We start from the raw sequence: 19809 nt of genomic DNA, 5'->3' as shown, positions 1-19809 counted from the left end.
AAGCAAACTTCAGGATATGGGCGTAATAAAGAAATCATGTAGCCCTTGGGCAGCTCCTATTGTTTGCGCTCGTCGAGCTGATGGAAGCCTTCGGTTGGCTATTGATTATAGGGGAGTAAATAGCGTGTCCCAGCCAGCAACATTGCATCCAATTCCTGTCGTCGAGGATCTTCTTGATAGACTTGGTCAGGCAAAATACTTTTCAGTGCTTGATGCAAAGTCTGGATACCATCAGATGCCTCTTCGGAGGGAGGATTATGAGGTCTCAGCCTTTGTAGTCCCATGGGGGCAGTTTGAATGGCATGGTAGAACTCCTTTTGGTCTGAAAGGGGCAGGTTATACGTTTCAACGGATGATGGCTACAATACTCAGTGATTGCAACTATACGGATGCATTGTGTTATCTCGACGACATACTGGTCTGGGGTTCAACATGGAAAGAACACATAGCAAGGCTCAGAAATGTGTTGAGCAGGATTCGTGATGCTGGGCTTGCGCTGGCCCCGAATAAGTGTAAATTTGGGGTTCGTGAAGTGGAGTATCTGGGTTCTGTGGTTGGTGATGGCATGCTTCGCATTAGTGAGCAAAGAGTTCATCAACTGAGGGATCTTCCTAGGCCTTTGACTGTCAGGCAGTTGCGTCAGGCAATTGGGGCATTTTCTTATGTGCAAAAATGGATTCCAGGGATGTCACAGACTGCTAAGCCCCTGTATGAGGCTTTGGAAAAAAATCCACACCAGAAATTGCATTGGTCGGTCGAGATGGTTGAGGCTTTTGAGAGGCTTAAAAACCAGGTAGCAAATGCTGTGGCACTCCATCTCCCTGACTATAGTAAACAGTTTGTTTTGATTACTGATGCAAGTGATGTTGGAGCAGGAGCAATGTTAGCCAACAAGTCAGCATCCAAGGAACTGTTACCAATTGCCTTTTACCACCATACATTCTCCAAATCCGAGCAGAGGTATTCAACGACAGAAAAGGAATTACTGGCGGTTATCCTGGCGATAAAGAGATTTCGGATGTACCTCTCCTCAGCACCGTTTGATCTGATAACGGACCATCAGGCACTAAGATGGCTAAACACCCTGGATATTAGAGAAGAGAGAGGGCGTCGAGGGAGATGGATTGAAACAATTCGGCAGTTTGACATAAATCCAATTCTTAAAAGTGGTCGCAGTGCTGTGATGTCCATGGCTGATTATCTGTCGAGAGTTGGTGCTGATGGAAATCTGGTATCGCATATTGCAAGTATAGCAGTAGGATCTTCTCAGCAGTGGGCCACAGTATTTGTAGATCCCAATGAAATGTTAGAAAAACAGCATTGCGATGAAGGGATCAGGGAAGTAGTGAACTTTATGAAAAATACGAGTTCACCGGGGTGTGAGTCAGAGGAGAATGAGCTTGCCAAATATGGTAACCGTTTGGGTATTACTAAAAATGGAATTCTGTGTTATATAAATTATAAAGGAAGACGCTCACAAGAACATCCCTATGGCGTGAAAGAAGAGTGGTTACCTGTAATACCTAAAGATATGAGACTCTATGCACTTCAAATGATTCATGACAGTCCAATGAGTGGTCACATGGGTCGTGATCGAACATGGGAAAGAGCTCGGAAGAGTTTCTGGTGGCCGCGCATGAAGGCAGATGTCCATGCACATGTCAGTAAATGTGAAGCATGTGGGAGTAACAAAAGATCGAAGCATCCAGGGAAGGCCCCTTTTCAGAACCGCGAGCTCCCGGAATACATGAATGAACAGGTGCAAGTTGATTTCATGGGTCCATTTCCCATTTCATCCTCACATCCATATCGTTATATCCTTCAAATGCAAGATATTTTGACTCGCTATGTTGTTTTGGTACCTCTTGAGGATTGTTCAGCAAAAACAGCAGTGGATACTCTAGTTGTAAGATGGATTTGCATGTTTGGGGTGCCCCGTGTCATAATGTCCGACAGAGGATCACATTTTACGGCTGATATCTTCAAGGCAATGTGTAACATGTTTGGTATTAAGCAGGACTTTGGTTCTCCTTACCATCCAAGAAGTCAGGCCCAGGTAGAGCGTCAAAATCAATTATTAGACAACGTTCGTTGCATGTGTCACAATAATATGGATCTTTGGCCTGAAATGATACCCAGGGTACAGTTCTCTCACAATACAGCTGTAAATACTACGACTACATTTACTCCACATGAACTCGTCTATGGGACTCCGGCTCGACGTCCAGAGGAGGTTCTAAAAAAGGAAACTTCCAAAGATGAGGATTATCAACCGGACTCTTTGGGTAATGCAGCAATCGCAGAAAGATTTGTGAGAGAGAAAGTAGATAAAATTGAGAAAATTATTAAGGTCGCACGGAACAAGACTGCAATGGCACAACAGATTAGGAATAACCAGCGGAAGTCTTACGGCAAAGCTTTCAAATTTGGAGATTTGGTTCGATTGAAGTTATCGACAGCTGAGAGACGCCGTTGTGGAGGTGGTAAACTTGCACCATATCTTTCGAAGAAATATAGAGTTATAGAAATACTTCGTGGTGGCTGGACGTATAAGTTAACCCCAGCAGAGACAATAACAGACGAAGTAAAGATAAGACATTTTGACGAACTGGAGAAGGCACCTGTAAGCAATTATTCTTTGGAAACCGCATGGGCTGATCTTTCAGATGAAGAAGTCATCAGAATAGAGTCAGGGATTGGAAGTAGTTCAGGAGGAATACGTCGGTCTACTCGGGAGCGCCATCCCCCAAGTCGTTTGCAGGTAGATCCCAGTAAAAGATCCTATGAATCGGAAGAGGAGGAATTCTGGGATGAATGTTCTAACAGCGAGAATGAGTTAGAAGACGATCAGAATTGCTTATGGCAATGATAATACTCGTCTTGATAAATGCAACATGTTAAATAGCAATTATTTATTTTATGTTATTTTATTCTTGTATTATTTAGTAAATTTATTTTGTTTATATTCCCGATTTATTCATATATTGTCTTATAAATAAGAAGGGGAGTGAGATAGTTTGTATACTTAACTGTCTAACTATTGTTATTCTCCGAAGTAATATTCATATAACTGTTAAGCTAATTATTGCTGTAATAGTTCTTAACTGCTATTGCTGTTAACTATCATAATCATTGTTTACTTCCTGTATATACTATTCTCAGTATTGAGTACTGAACTGTGTCTTGCACCGTGAGTTTTGAATAATAAATACTGAAAGGAACCGCTGTGTTTGTCAAAACTAAAACTGCGATTGAATATGCTAGGAAGTTTTACGAGTGTTACATTTGTAAACATGGAATTCCACACATGATAATCTCAGACTCGGGTGGTGAATTTAATAATCACTTTCTTACCTCATTGTGTGAATTCCTTAGCATAAAGAAAATAAATACCATGATATACCACCCAGAGTCGAATGGGCTAGTGGAAAGAGCAAATAGGAAGATTTTAAATATATTAAGAGTAACACTAGGGGGATCAGACCCCAACTGGGATATTGCAATACCGGCGGCACTGAGTACTTTGAATCATTCATATCATATATCAATTAAAATGTCACCGCATGAAGCATTGTATGGTACCCCAGTTAGAACGCCTTTCCATGTATTAACGCCTACAACTAATCTATCAAATCCTTTAAAAGAATGTATAAATGCAAGTATAAGTCGATATGATATCCTTCGAAAGAATTTAGAAGAATCACAAATCATAATGAAAAGGAATCATGATAAAATAGCGAAGCCAACTAAAACATATACCGTGGGTGATAACGTGTATATTCAAATCAATGTGCACAAAGGACTCAATTATAAACTAACACCTAAGTTTGAAGGCCCATTTAACATTTTGGAAACATTAACGGCCAATAGGTTTAGAGTTCAAAACGTATCCCAACCCACGGATGAGAGAATAGTACCATTGGCTCACATAAGAAATTAAAAAGAAAAGAGAAAAGAGAGGGAAAGAAGTGAGGGAAAATTTTTTTATTTTATGTGATTAAAAGTTTTCTTCTTAATACAGGAGTAATTACATATATTTTTCTCGTTACAGGTTTCCAAGATGAATTTTTTGTTGTTGGGAGTGATATTGTTCGCTCAGACATTTTTCTCGTGTGGGATGAGCTCTAAAACTAAAAGTATAAATTTTAAATATGGCACTATAGTTGAAAAACAAGAAGACGTTTTTATTACATCAAGCAACGTTGTAGTAGAAGTGAATATGCAAGCAATTTTTCTTCAAGAGAATGATGTCACTAGCTTAAGAACCGCCATTTCAAGGTTTTCTGCTTCATTGGATGAGTTGCATAGAAGATATTTTCATTTGACTACAGAGAGTTTGCTTGGATCAACATTAAAAGTTGCAGGGATGCTATCTGATGACTTGAAAAATAAGACTTACGAGACAAGATCTTTGGCTTATGACCTTTTGATGTGGACTGTAGGACACGAACATAAAGAAACACGAAATCCGTTTATTTATGCTGCATTAAACATCTTTGGGTTTGTTGCAAGTTTAGGTTTAGGAATTTCCAATCGTCTTAAAATTAGTAATCAAAATAAGAAAATTTAGTTCTTGACTCATGGAGATGAATTGATTATGTCAGAACTAAGGAATCAGTTAGCTTCAATCAATCAAATTATGGATTCAGTAAATGAACATTCAAATAATATCATTAAGATTATGGAAGTACTGGATTTGTTGGCAACGTTAACGTATTATGATTCAAAGATAGATCACATACATAACAGAATTGCACATTTCATTGAGAAATCCAAGGATTATGTAGAAGCTATCACGTTAGCAACTAAAGGTGTACTGTCGCCCCATTTGTTGCCTATAAATTACTTAAAGTTAACCCTGGATAGGTACGCTCCTCGGACACCCCTTTAAGGGTATACTCAGACGCGCGCGACCCCGACGCCTAAAAAAATTCTTAAAAAATCAGTTTTTGCAGTAACCTCCTTTTTTCTTTTGCCAAAAAAAAACTTCAATGAATGCTTAAAACAACTGTAAAGAGAAATACTACTCATGTGTAGAAAAACTATTTATTATAAATATTTTTAAAAATTAAGTAGAAAAAAAGACCTTACATAAAAATTCATAAAAAAAAGTTTATACATATATACACAAATCCTTTTAGGAATTGATTCTTGAATGTTTAGAACACATCTTGATGTATTTTGGATGAAGTCAGACCCATGGAGGTGAAGATCTGAAATGAGAAAAAAAGGGTAACTTTTTTTGGCTAAAAAAATTTGTCCAAATTTCATGAATTTTTTTGGGTACCCAAATGAAATAGGAAGTGGCTAATTTTTTTAGGGAATAAACATATGTTATCCTAAAATAGAAATATGTAAAAAAAATCTTCATTATTTTGTAAATTACATTTATATCAGGGGCCATATATAAAGGTAATTTTTTGAGTACTTAGAAATTTCGTAAAAAAATACAAATATCTAATATATAATATGATATTTATGCAGGTAAAAATATAACAAAATATCACAAATTCTATAGGGAACAAGAATATATATAGATAGGGCAACTTACGCTTCGGATATGTCCACAAAATGGCAGCCAACCACACTGACTCAGACTCCCTAATCTGCCACTTGAAATGTAGGAAGGGTATGTCAATTTCAAGGTGTTATTTACTAATCTAATTATTCTTGGATATGCATAAAAATTGTATGGTGGGTTGCTGGATAATTGTCGATTATTTTACGACTATAAAATTGAAATTCTGACCCCAAAAAAATTCTTTGAAGGGAAATAAAATCGAAAAAAAAGAAAATGTAAAACAATATAATATTTTAGCTAAAAAAAATTTGATGATATTCAATCAAAAAAGAAGTAAACAAAATTTTCCGACAAATAAACATCTAGAGGAATCATTACTCTGTTATAGTTCCTTAGTACGTAGTAATTTTGAAAGAAATGGGAAAAAACGAAAAAGTGGCAATCGCAGGAAAATCGAACACATACCTATATATACGCCATATCTGGCTAAAAATAAAGATAGGCATGGGTAGCCAGATCATCTAGAAACACTTTCCAACACTATAAAAATACAAGTTTTGCGACACTACTTGCCAATTCCTCACGGTAACATGACTAAGCAAAAAAATGCAAAATAAATAAAAAGGGGCACTCGCGGAAAAATGGCCAACATTCTAATATACGGCATTTCAGAAAAAAAAAATTCAGCCACGTACTAGGCAAACTATCAAGGCACATTTTCCGACAAATAAACATCTAAATGAATCATTACTCTGTGATAGTTCCTTAGTACGTAGTAATTTTGAAAGAAATAGGAAAAAACGAAAAAATGGCAATCACCGGAAAATCGAACACATACCTATATATACGCCATATCTGGCTAAAAATAAAGATAGGCATGGGTAGCCAGATCATCTAGAAAAACTTTCCAACACTATAAAAATACAAGTTTTGCGACACTACTTGCCAATTCCTCACGGTAACATGACTAAGCAAAAAAATGCAAAATAAATAAAAAGGGGCACTCGCGGAAAAATGGCCAACATTCTAATATACGGCATTTCAGAAAAAAAAAATTCAGCCACGTACTAGGCAAACTATCAAGGCACATTTTCCGACAAATAAACATCTAAATGAATCATTACTCTGTGATAGTTCCTTGGTACGTAGTAATTTTGAAAGAAATAGGAAAAAACGAAAAAATGGCAATCACAGGAAAATCGAACACATACCTATATATACGCTATATCTGGCTAAAATAAAATAGGCATGGGTAGCCAGATCATCTAGAAACACTTTCCAACACTATAAAAATATAAGTTTTGCGACACTACTTGCCAATTCCTTACGGTAACATGACTAAGCAAAAAAATGCAAAACAAATAAAAAGGGGCACTTGCGGAAAAATGCCCAACATTCTAATATACAGCATCTCAGATAAAAAAAAAGACATGCACGTGTTAGCCCAACCATCAAGGCACACTTTCTAACATATAAACATGAAAAAAAATCAATAATATACGGCAATTCCTTACTACGTAGTAAATTTTTACAAATATTGAAAAAAAAACAGAAATTGGCAACCGCAGGTAAATACCCAATATACCAATAACTACGTCGTATCTGACAAAAACAAAGTCACGCATGGGTAGCCAGATCATCTAGACACACTTTCCAACACTAAAAAAGTAAAAGTTTTACGACACTATTTGGCAATATCTTACGGAAAAATGACTTGGCAAAAAAATGAAAAAAATTAAAAAGGGGCACTCGCGGTAAAATGCCCAACATTCTAATATACGGCATCTCAGATAAAAAAAAGACATGCACGTGTTAGCCCAACCATCAAGGCACACTTTCTAACACATAAACATGAAAAAAAAATCAATAATATACGGCAATTCCTTACTACGTAGTAAATTTTTACAAATATTGAAAAAAAACAGAAATTGGCAACCGCAGTTAAATACCCAATATACCAATAACTACGTCGTATCTGACAAAAACAAAGTCACGCATGGGTAGCCAGATCATCTAGACACACTTTCCAACACTAAAAAAGCAAAAGTTTTACGACACTATTTGGCAATATCTTACGGAAAAATGACTTGGCAAAAAAATGATAAAAAATGAAAAAGGGGCACTCGCGGTAAAATGGTCCTCGTGGTGATGAACGACATTTTAACTAAAAAAAAAATCATGCACATGGTAGCCAAATAATCCACCAAGACTTTCCACAACTGATAACCTATACAAGTTGCACCATTCTACGACAATTTCATAATACGTAATAACTTTGATAATTATGCAAATTACCTTAGAAGGGTAAACTCGGTCGCGCTCGACCCCAACACGTCTCAGAAATCGGGGAAGGAGTACAGCTACAGCAATGCACATCTGGACACTACTAGAGCGTGTAGGAGAGACACCTACTGCAGGTCGATCACCCACAAATTCAGTCACGGGGCTGAGTCACGTGAGAAAAACCTGTTTTTTTTTTACGCTCGGGGTCGCGGACGACCCACCGTACCGTTCCAGGGTAAATTCTGGAGAACGGAAGGGATAAACTAGGCTCTGTTCCTTTGTTAGGCGAACGTAGGTTAGAATTTTATTACAGCCTAATTACAGTTGATGATAACAAGATTAGGATTACAATTCCCTTTGATTCTTCTGATGCCTGGCAATCTTACAGGATATCACCATTTCCGACTTTCATGACGAATCACTCAAATCCAGTAATATCCAGTTTGACGGGACACGTATTGATTTCCCCAGACAAGGAAACATATACGGTCATTAAAGACTTAAATCAATTAACTCACTGTTCAGACGCAATGGATAGAAAAATATGTACAGCTGACTCATTTGAATTCCATAAAAACTTAATGGATTCATGCGATAGGTATAGTGCTAGACGGTGCTCTCTCCCATACAAGTGAAAATTGTCTGGATAAGCTTTATCCTTTGACAATAATGAGTTCAATTGCAGACTGAACAATGGCTCGTGGATACGATCCGACAAGGACGGCTTCAATGTATCATGCCCTGACGGATCCACGTCTTTCGCCCACATCTTCGTTGCAGCAGATGGTTGTATCGGGACTTCCCCTAATTCCATGGTGACTGGTCTACGGACACTCATCAGAGAACGAGCCTACTTCGCGAACTTCACATGGACCTCTACAATGCCAGCACTACCTCTCCCGTACAACAGACAAGTAGCCAAGCGGTTGATGAAATTAACCGAAATGGACCACCTGTCACCGACTTATAAGGAAATTCTTCACCCCATACTACTAGCAGGACTGGGTATCACGGTGATGATATTTATCGCCGTGAACATCTTTGTTTGGCGTAGGTTACGGTACAGCAGGAAGCTAAAACAGAACGTTTTGCCATGTCCAGACAAAACTCCTTATTTAATTCAGTTTAAAGCCGTTTGAAGTGGCCACCTCATTCGATAAAGGAGTAAAATGTTGGAATTAGAGTTTGTAGGAAAAACTGTTAGTACGCTAGTAATATGTAAATGAGGAAATTTTTTAACTTTGCATGGTTAAAAATACATTTAAAAAAAAAAACATTTAAAAAAAAAATATAAATAATTTTTTCTCTCGGCATCTAATAAAATATATAAGCCAGAATGTTAAAAAGAAAAGAGAAAGAAAAAATTAAATTAACAGAATCTATGGGCATCTAATAAAATATATCAGCCCTATATATAAATCAGAAAATAATAAAAACGATGCATGTGAAAAGATATTACCAAAGCAAAGAAAAAAAATGCATGATAAATAAAGATCATATATATGGTACATTGCTAGCAAATGATTATATGGTACCAAAAAAAACTACTGACATACATATGATTCGGTAACTTGTTAAAGAATAATGGTTACCTTTGTCAGAAACATAGATTAACATAATACGGTAGCTAATAAAAATATTTGTTACCTTGGTAAAAATTCAATTTTTTAGTGCACAAACATGAATTCCTGGTACGTACACGTACCACGGTTTCGTACATATATATATATATATATATATATATATATATATATATATATATATATATATATATATATATATATATATATATATATATATATATATATATATATATATATATATATATATATATATATATATATTATTCTTTAACAAGTTACCGAATCATATGTATGTCAGTAGTTTTTTTTGGTACCATATAATCATTTGCTAGCAATGTACCATATATATGATCTTTATTTATCATGCATTTTTTTTCTTTGCTTTGGTAATATCTTTTCATATGCATCGTTGTTATTATTTTCTGATGTGCCTATTTGGACATTCGTCCTCGTCTGCTTATGGCTAAAGTTAAACAAAGAATAATACATATATCCAGTCACGCCTAGTAAACATGTTTTGGCTTGTTGTTAAATTTTTTTTTTTTGAAAAAATTGAGATAGCTGGCCAAGCTAATGTAATAAATGAAATAATTGTTATTACATGTTTAAAACACATGACGTAATATATCATTTTGGATGAAGATGCTAGCCGTGAGATTTGCTGTAGTCATGTGAAATCATAAACAGGGTGCACAATGTAGCCTCGGCAATGTAACATTTTTCTTAAACGTCAACACCAATGCATCAGTGTGTGAAAGTTTGTGACGTCACCGGATGCAGGTGTCTTCCGAGATTGTGTTAAAAATGCTACATCAATTAAGCATACGATATCTGTGATATCGATAATTTAATCAGTTCATATCTATACTTCACCAGAATTGGTCATCCGACCAAACCAGCTCCCTCCTATGATGGAGATGTTTAACTCTGTTTTTTTTAGACAATAAATACTTTTAAAGCTAATAAGATGTACTTTGTTATCCAGCCTTACACATCTCAAACAACACATACTCAATGTCTGCTTATAAAAGTAGCACACTTATACATGTCATGTATGTCAAACAACTGAAAAGCCCAACGAGTGCATAAAGGAAGCTCCATTATCGCCCCCCCACCCACCCCCGGGAAGTACAAGGAGAACCCTTCAGGGAAGGACCGAAAAAAATGATAGCAGAAAAAGGGAAGGCTCAGGAAAAATGGAAGGAGAATATGTCAAGAATTTGGGGAAGAGGATTGACAAGATAAGGAAATTTTCCCTAGAAGGCACTTCAAGGACGACTGAAGAAAAGGTTTGTCATGAAAAGTAAGGACAGACAGGTTACGTTAGGGGAGAAGGTGTTGTTCAGAGCAACAGAAAGAAGATTCCTTGTTGCCAACAAGTTACAAGAACCATCCTTGATTTTGGAGGAAAGCAGTGGACGGACCTACGTTATCGAGGTATCATGGAAAAGGAAAAATCAGAGAAAGGCCATATTAATTTTGAAACCGAGACTTCAAGCACCAAATTGCAACGACAAATGCCTTATCCATGTGGATGCGTCTGATAACGGGATTGGAGCTGTCTTATTGCATGAAGATAAGGAAGGAATTCTTTATCCTGTGTGCCTTATGTCATCGGAGCTGAAGAAGAAGCAATGAGTCGACTCGACAGTTGAAACGGAACTGCTGGCGCTGATCGCAGCTATGCACAGGTTTTTAATTTGTGTAAGTGGACCACAAAATGAAGCGATTATGGTATTTTCCGATCACAATCCTTTAACTTTTTTGTATAAGATGAAAAAGGATAATCAAAGGTTAATTAGGTAGTCAGTCATTAAGTTTTTAATCGTATTGTATTTATGTAAAGATAACATGGTTGCATATTATTTATCTCTCGCTGGATCGATGGATTCGGACCCGAAATAAATAATCTTTTTGGTGGGGAGCTATCTTACAAAGCTGGTCTAGTGTAGAGTATATATATATATATATATATATATATATATATATATATATATATATATATATATATATATATGTGTGTGTGTATATATATATAAATATATATGGATATATATATATATATAGATACATATATATATATATATATATATATATATATATATATATATATATATATATATATATATATATATATATATATATGTATATATATATATATATATATATATATATATATATATATATATATATATATATGTGTATATATACCTATATGTGTATATATATGTTTTTTATATACATACATATACATATATATATATATATATATATATATATATATATATATATATATATCGAGCGTGCTTTCATCACTGTAATAGTATAATAATCTGAAATAACAGAACAGTAAACGGTAAAAGACATAACATCAATGAATTATGCCACTAGATGAAAGGCTACATGTATATTCATATAATCTAATAATTTTGTGATGATTATGATGGAAAGCATTTTTTTTATTATTAATAAATGATGGTCTAGTGTAGAGTATATGTCTTAGTTTATCAATAATTTTGTATATATTTATTTATATTGTTTTCATTTGTTCATTGAAGAGATGATATCCAGCAGGTAAAATGCGACCCTCTCAAGTACATATAAGAAATTTATATAAATTTTGTGAGGCTTTTGTCGTGAATTTTATTATACTTTTATTTAAGTTGATATATGTGAATTTATGTATTTATTTTTAAAGAATCAACATTTTATCTCACGTATGATTGCTACGAAGTCTTACGTTGTCTATTTGAGAGTGTTGTAGGATTCATGAGAGATAGGAACAAGGGCTTAGGTAATGTTCTTTTGTATATATGATGTATTGCGTCATATTTGAGAGAGAATTCTAGAACATGTGCTTTGGAATATTTTTCTTTACCACGTGTTTTGAAGGCTCATGAATACCCTGTGAGAGGAGGTTATCTTTTTTTTTTACCAGAGACAATGGGTAGGCGGAGCTAGATGACTGAGAGAGCTGTCTGGCATTACGTACGTATAGGTTTTGGGAGATTAATATTTGGCAGCTTTGACACTTGGTAAAAACTCCCACGCTTCCCAAACAAGTTTGAACCTTCTGGAAATAGACAAAATGTTATGTATAGGTGACCCAAGGTTGGATCTCGTTAGATCCGCACCCTTCCCTTCTCTCTTTCTCATGCTAGCAAACAGTATTTTTGAAATGTTCATTACGTTAGTGTGCCCTCTCCTAAGTGACTTTGTGCCTCAAAGCAAATTGTGTGCCACGCAAGACTAAAAGGTGATTTTTTAATTCATTGTATTTGGGTGAGTGTTGGCATTGTATAACGTTTTGTAAACTGCCCTGTGGGCAGGATAGGTTTATAAAGTGATTTGGTTAACTAGTGAGTGATGTGTATCCCTGAAAATGAACAGTGTATTGATTGTGAAAAAGGTTATAGCCTTTGGACTTTATATACAGAATCCGGTTGTTAGTGCAATGACTCTTTATTAGGTTTATTAACGGTGTGAGTGATGGGAAATTTTTAGGTGGGGTATCTATTTATCGAATGGTGATGTTTTGCCTTTCTGGTTTTGGAAAGTTTTCCTGTGATTAGTATTAAGTTTAAGAGGTTGTTAGTATTTGTTATATATTGTTATATTTTGTTTTCCTTGTGAGCTGCAAACCCTGGTACTTGCCACCCTCTTTCCTTTCGTTTGTCATGTCTTTCCAGGTGGTTTAATGACTACTTTTTTTGTTATTTTATTATTTCAATATGTGATTAAATGTTAACGTACATTATGAAAAAAAAAATTGAATTTTTTTTTTGGTCGGGTGAGGAGGTGTAACTTAGTTGTCATTAATTTCTGAATTATTTAAGTTTTTAGACTTTTAATGTTAAGTATAGAAGTGTTGTATTTTTTCTTTATTAGCTTTTTGTCTCCTCACCGGTGGTTATCTTGGTGTTTATTATTGGCTAACGACTATTTTATATTTTCAAGTTGTGTTGGTTACGTGGCAGCTCTCCTTCATTATCCGAGGTATGGAGGGTTACGCTTGGAGGAGTTGTCCTCAGTGTGTTTCTGAGCCTCCAACCTTGAAGGGCACGATAATTGCTGCTGGATTTATTATATTCATCGCCATTACAGAGCTGCATTGTGAAGCTGTTTAGCTTTCCCAGGATATCGTCGCTCTGCATTAAGGATTTTTATCCTATATATATTAAACTGCCCTTGGTTCAGTAAAAGCCAAGGGGACCTCTCTGCCCCAAGGTAAAGATTTTGAACGTTATATTTGTGTGTCGGGCCCACGACCTGTACTCCTGGGCGTTCTGCATTATTGAACCATTCACCACCATTATCTTGGATCCTTGTTTTCTGCCACCTGAATTAAGCTTCCAGCTGGAGAGTTTATTGTCCTCTGAGGAGACCCCTAGAAGTGAATGAGGAATTTGTTAGGGATATTTAATGTGTAATTGTTAGGATATTCTTACTTTTCGTTTGCCTCCTCCTTTCTGGACCCTCTTCCCTTTTTGTATGCTTGTGTTGATGACCTTTCTTTAATTGTGTAATTGTTTTCTTTTACAGGGAGTTTAAGAGTGAGTGTTTATCATTAATTACTGTATTGTTGAGGTTCAGGTGTTATTTCTGTCTGAAACTTGTGTATTAAAATTAAGTATATTTTTGTGGTATTTTCTTTGTCCCCTTGAATTGACTTTGCACTCTTATTGAAATTGTATACTATTCCACCTTTTGTGGACTTAGTATGGTACTTAAGTGAATACTGTTTGAAAAGTTTAGTGTTTTTGTGTGGTGGTCAAGCCATCCATCACAAAATGGCGACCGTGACAGGATCTTTTTGTTCCTAAGTATTCACCGGTGTATGTGCAAAGTAAATTCTTGGGGTTGTTTTTCAGGCAGCATATTTTCACCTCCTCGTGGTTTTTTTTTAATTTAGTATTGTGTGAATAATAGTGGTCATCATGGTTAATGTACTAGACCTCCTTAGCGGAGAGGGGTGGCAAGAAAGGCTTGCAGAGTTGAATAGGGAAGATTTGGAAATTGTAGCAGAACATTTTGAATTGGGATATGATGTGTCAATAAGAAAGGGTGTATTGCTATTGCAAATTTATGAATGTGTTAAAACTGTAAAGGCTGGTGGGGAACAAGTGAAACCTGATAAAGCGCTGTTGTCTGTAGAAATTTTGGATAGGCAAATTGCTCTGAGGCAGATGGAGTTTGATATAGAAAAGTTTAAGGCGGAGGAAAGAGAAAAGGAGAGGCAGCATGAGATTGCCATGAAAAACTCAGGTTCCTCTTCCTCCTCTCCCCCTTCCCCAAATAGGTCAGTAACGCCTGCTATTAATTTAGCGCAGGCTCTCAAATTTGTGCCTAAATTTGAGGAAGACAATATTGCAGAGTTTTTTGTATCATTTGAGAGGATTGCCGCAAGGTTGGAGTGGCCCCAAGAGTATTGGACCACTCTTATACAAAGTAAATTGATTGGAAGAGCTCAGAGGGTGTATGTAACTCTGGAGGAGGATCTGTCATCAGATTATGAGTGTGTAAAGGCTATCGTCTTGAAGGCCTATGAGTTAGTCCCTGAAGCCTATAGGCAACGCTTCAGGAACTTAGAAAAGAGTAGGGAGCAAACTTTTATTGAATTTGCAAGATCGAAGGAACAATATGCTAGTGATTGGTTCAAGTCCAAGGAAGTGGTAAATTTTGAGAAATTGAAGGAATTAATGTTGGTGGAGGAGTTCAAGAGGTGTGTTCCGGATAAACTGAAGGTTCACCTCGAAGAGTTAAAACTAGAGACCATTCAGGAGGTAGCCATCGCTAGTGATGAGTATTATTTGTCTCATAAGAGTGAGTTAGGGGGAGTAACAAAAATGGTGAAGTCCGGATGGGGTAAAGTAGGTAGGAATAATAATTTCAACAATAATAATAATTCTAACAATAATAATAATGCAGGGATGTTTACTAGAAATAATTATAGAGGTAATGATCAGGGAAATGCCAATACTAATATTAATTTTTCTCCTAACAGGAATAATAGACCTAAGATATATAATCCCGAGAAATTGAAAACATTGACGTGCTTCTTTTGCAATAAGAAGGGGCACGTAAAGAGCATGTGTTATGCATTTAGAAACTCACAAAATGCTAATGTTAGGCCAGTGATGGGGGTGGAAGAGAGAGAGAGAGAACCTACCCCAACAACATCTGCTGATCAATGACTACCTGGTTGTTTTGGCAGATATTTGTCCTTCGGTAGTGTCTCTTTCGCCAATTCGTCCGAGAAAAGACGTGTGCGTATTTTGCGTGATACCGGTGCAGCTCAGTCTTTGATATTAAGGGAGGCATTACCTTGCAATTTTGTACCAAAAAGTGGGGAATTTGTGTTATTGGCTGGTTTTCCCGATACGGTAAAATCGTATGCCATGGAAAATTTTATTTTAATCTGCCCTTCCTTTGCAGGGAATTTGAAATTGGCCATCGTTGATAAATTTCCGGTTAAAAATGTTGATGTTGTGATAGGGAATGATGTTGCTCTGAAGAATAATACTTGTCCCATACTGATAAACCCTGATAGTGAAGTAGCAGCAGTTACTCGTTCTAGTGCTAGAATTGTTGACGCTGCAGAGTCAACAATTGATGTAGATTTAAGTAGTTTAGATCGTAGTGATAGCGTAGTTGTAGATCTTGGGATTTTGAAGGACAAACTGAATTGGACTATTGAAGAGCTAATCAAAGCTCAGAAAAAGGATTTTCGGGATCTCCCTATTGAGTCAGGTGAGGTGACTGATATAACCGGTCCCAAATTTAAAATAATTAATAATATTTTATATAGGTTGACTAGGCCTATGGAGGCTGATAACTTTGATTATGAAATTTTGAAACAGATAATGGTTCCATTTGTTTACAGGAATGAGTTGATATCATTGGCGCATGAAAGTGGTTTGGCCGGACATTTTGGCATTCATAAGACTTCTGGCAAGTTGTTAATGAATTATTATTGGCCGAAGTTGAAGGCGGACGTAAAGAAGTTTGTCAATAGCTGTGATGTTTGTCAGAAGGTCGGTAAACTTAATCAGCTTATTCCAAAAGCGCCTCTATGTCCTATTCCAGTGGTTTCCGAACCTTTCACGGAGGTCATTATTGATATTGTTGGACCATTACCAAGGACTCGTAGTGGAAATGAATATATTTTGACTATCATGGATAGGATGTCTCGATATCCCGAGGCAATACCACTACGTACGATAAAAAGTGTTAAAATTGTAGATGTACTAATTGACTTTTTTACCAGGTTTGGGATGCCTAAAATTATTCAATCGGATTGTGGTTCTAATTTTGTTAGCAGGTATTTCAGAGATAAAATGGCAGAGTTAAATATAAAACATGTGACCTCTTCTCCATATCATCCAGAAAGTCAGGGAGCTCTGGAGAGATTTCATCAAACCCTGAAATCCATGGTAAAGAAATATTGTTTGATTAATGGTTCTGAATGGGATAAGGAATTACCTTATTTGTTGTTCGCTTTTCGTTCTGTCCCAAGTCAGTCTTTAGGTTTTTCGCCTTTCAGCCTTGTGTTTGGCCATTGTGTTCGAGGTCCTCTTGATGTTGTTCGAGAGTCCTGGGAGGGAGACGTCCCTGAGATCAATTTATTAGATTATGTGTCTAATCTAGGTGATAAGTTAACAAAAGCTTGGAAATTTGCAGGTGAAAATTTATTGTGTAGCCAAAAAAGAATGAAGTACTCTTTTGACAGAAGGTCTAAAGCACGTGACTTTGCGGTAGGCGACAAAGTTTTGGTTTTGTTACCCATTCCTGGAAATCCATTGAAAGCATCTTTTTCAGGTCCTTGGAAAATTCTGAAAAAAATTAGTGAAGTTAATTATTTAGTAGAGACTCCCGAGAGAAGGAAACCTTTTCAGCTTTGTCACATAAATATGATGAAGGCTTATGTAGAACGGGAGAAAGTCACTCCCGTGGCAACCATAGGGAATGTTGTAGTTTCCGAGAACGATAAACTTTTTTCTTTTTCAGAGGGTGAAAGTATTGATGATAATTGTTTTAATGGAAGTGAATGGCGTTCAGATAATAAGAATTCTTTGAAACATTTTTCTGGTATGGTTTCTCATTTAGGTAATGAAGAACAAAAGTCTTTAAAGAAATTGGTATTTAATTATAATGAATTATTTTCGGATGTACCGGGAAGGACTAATGTCCTTGAACATGACGTGGACGTAGGTAGTGCCACTCCTGTAAAACGAGCGCCTTACAGGTTGAATCCCTTTAAAAATGAGGTTGTGGCGAAGGAAGTTGATTATATGCTAAAACATAACCTAATTGAACCTAGTCAAAGTCCTTGGTCATCCCCTGTTGTATTGGTAAAGAAACCCGACGGTAATTTCAGGTTATGTTTTGATTACCGTAAATTGAATGAAGTGTCTAAGTCTGATTGTTACCCATTACCACGAATTGAGGATTGTATTGATCGTATGGGTAAGGCCAAGTACATTAGTAAATTCGATTTGCTGAAAGGTTATTGGCAGGTTCCTCTTTCGAAGCGGGCAAGGGCCCTGTCCGCTTTCGTAACACCCCAGGGACTATTTCAATGTAAAGTGATGCGGTTTGGTATGAAGAACGCGGCTGCCACCTTTCAGAGGTTAATGAATACTTTAGTCTATGGTTTAGAGGGGTGTGTAGTTTATATTGATGATATTGTTATTTATAGTAATGATTGGGAAACTCATTTAAAACGTATTAGGGCACTGTTTGAGGTTTTGAAGAAAGCAGGTTTAGTAATTAATTTAAAGAAAAGTGAATTCGCAAAGGCGAGGGTCGTATATTTGGGTCATGAAGTTGGTAATGGTAAAGTTGCTCCTAAGCAAGCAAATATCGAATGTATTGAAAAAATGTTAATCCCTAAGTGCAGGAGGGATGTCAGAAGATTCCTTGGGTTGGGTGGGTACTACCGAAGGTTTGTTAGAAATTTTTCTGACATCGCCGATCCTTTGACTAATCTCTTAAGAAAGAAGGTAGCTTTTGTCTGGACTGATGAAACACAAAGGGCTTTTGATAATTTAAAAAGAGTATTAATTAATTTCCCTGTCTTAAGAGCTCCTGATTTTGACCTTCCTTTTTCTCTTCCCATGGATGCAAGTGACGTTGGTGTAGGAGCGGTGTTGTTGCAGAATGACGAGCAGGGAGTTTCTCATCCTGTCGCATTCTTTTCAAAAAAATTGTCCTCCGCCCAACGTAGGCATTCCACTGCGGAGAAAGAGATTCTTGCTTTAGTATTTGCTATTAACCATTTTCAGGTTTATCTCTCCTCCTCAGATACACCTATTAAGGTCTTGACAGACCATAATCCCTTGACCTTCATCAGCAGATACAAAAATAAAAATCAACGATTGATGAGGTGGAGTCTCATGCTGCAAGAATGGAATTTAGAATTTTCCCACATCCCAGGAAAAGATAATATTGTTGCCGATTTTCTCTCTCGCAGCGTTGAATATTAGTTGATTGACAGAGGGCTATGCAGTTATTAAAGGTAGTATCTGTATCGTTCTAATTATGGTGTGTGTGCTGTTGAAGTGGGCACGTAGTGAGTAGAAGTAAATGTATATTTAAGATTTATTAATCATGGTTTGTTTACAGAAAACTATAATGTTCTGGGTATATTATATGTGATCTTTAAGGTTAAAAGGTGAGGGTGATCACTGGTACTTTCTAATGATTGATTAATTAGATGGGTCATGGGCTCACGGGTCTGTAGCACAACAGCCGTTTTTTAGGCGCTACAGGCTGGTGTATGAGTGGTACCCTAGACTAAGTTAAGGTTAATCTACTAAGGTTTAGAGGTGTCAGGTACGATAAGGTTTATAATAAGCTAAGAAGAGAGATAGGCACTAATCTGGTATTCTGTATTTTCAGGCTAATAATTACGCTTCATCGAGTTTGTTTGTTTGTTTGCGCAGGGGAGTCTTGTGGTGGTCTTCTCTGTGTCGTTCGGTGTTTGTGTATGTATTGGACACTATGGTGATAAGTGTGATATATAGCACTGAAATAGACAGTGGTTTTTGTGATCAACATTTATTGCTAGTGAGTGATGTGAATCCCTGAAAATGAACAGTGTATTGATTGTGGAAAAGGTTATAGCCTTTGGAGTCATTAGTGCAATGACTCTTTATTAAGTTTATTAACGGTGTGAGTGATGGGAAATTTTTAGGTGGGGTATCTATTTATCGAATGGTGATGTTTTGCCTTTCTGTTTTTGGAAAGTTTTCCTGTGATTAGTATTAAGTTTAAGAGGTTGTTAGTATTTGTTATATATTGTTATATTTTGTTTTCCTTGTGAGCTGCAAACCTTGGTACTTGCCACCCTCTTTCCTTTTGTTTGTCATGTCTTTGCAGGTGGTTTAATGACTATTTTTTTTGGTTATTTTATTATTTCAA

This window comes from Palaemon carinicauda, chromosome 43 (genome assembly GCF_036898095.1).
Source record: "Palaemon carinicauda isolate YSFRI2023 chromosome 43, ASM3689809v2, whole genome shotgun sequence".
Lineage (NCBI taxonomy): Eukaryota > Metazoa > Arthropoda > Malacostraca > Decapoda > Palaemonidae > Palaemon > Palaemon carinicauda.
Note: the sequence above shows the minus strand (reverse complement) of the source record.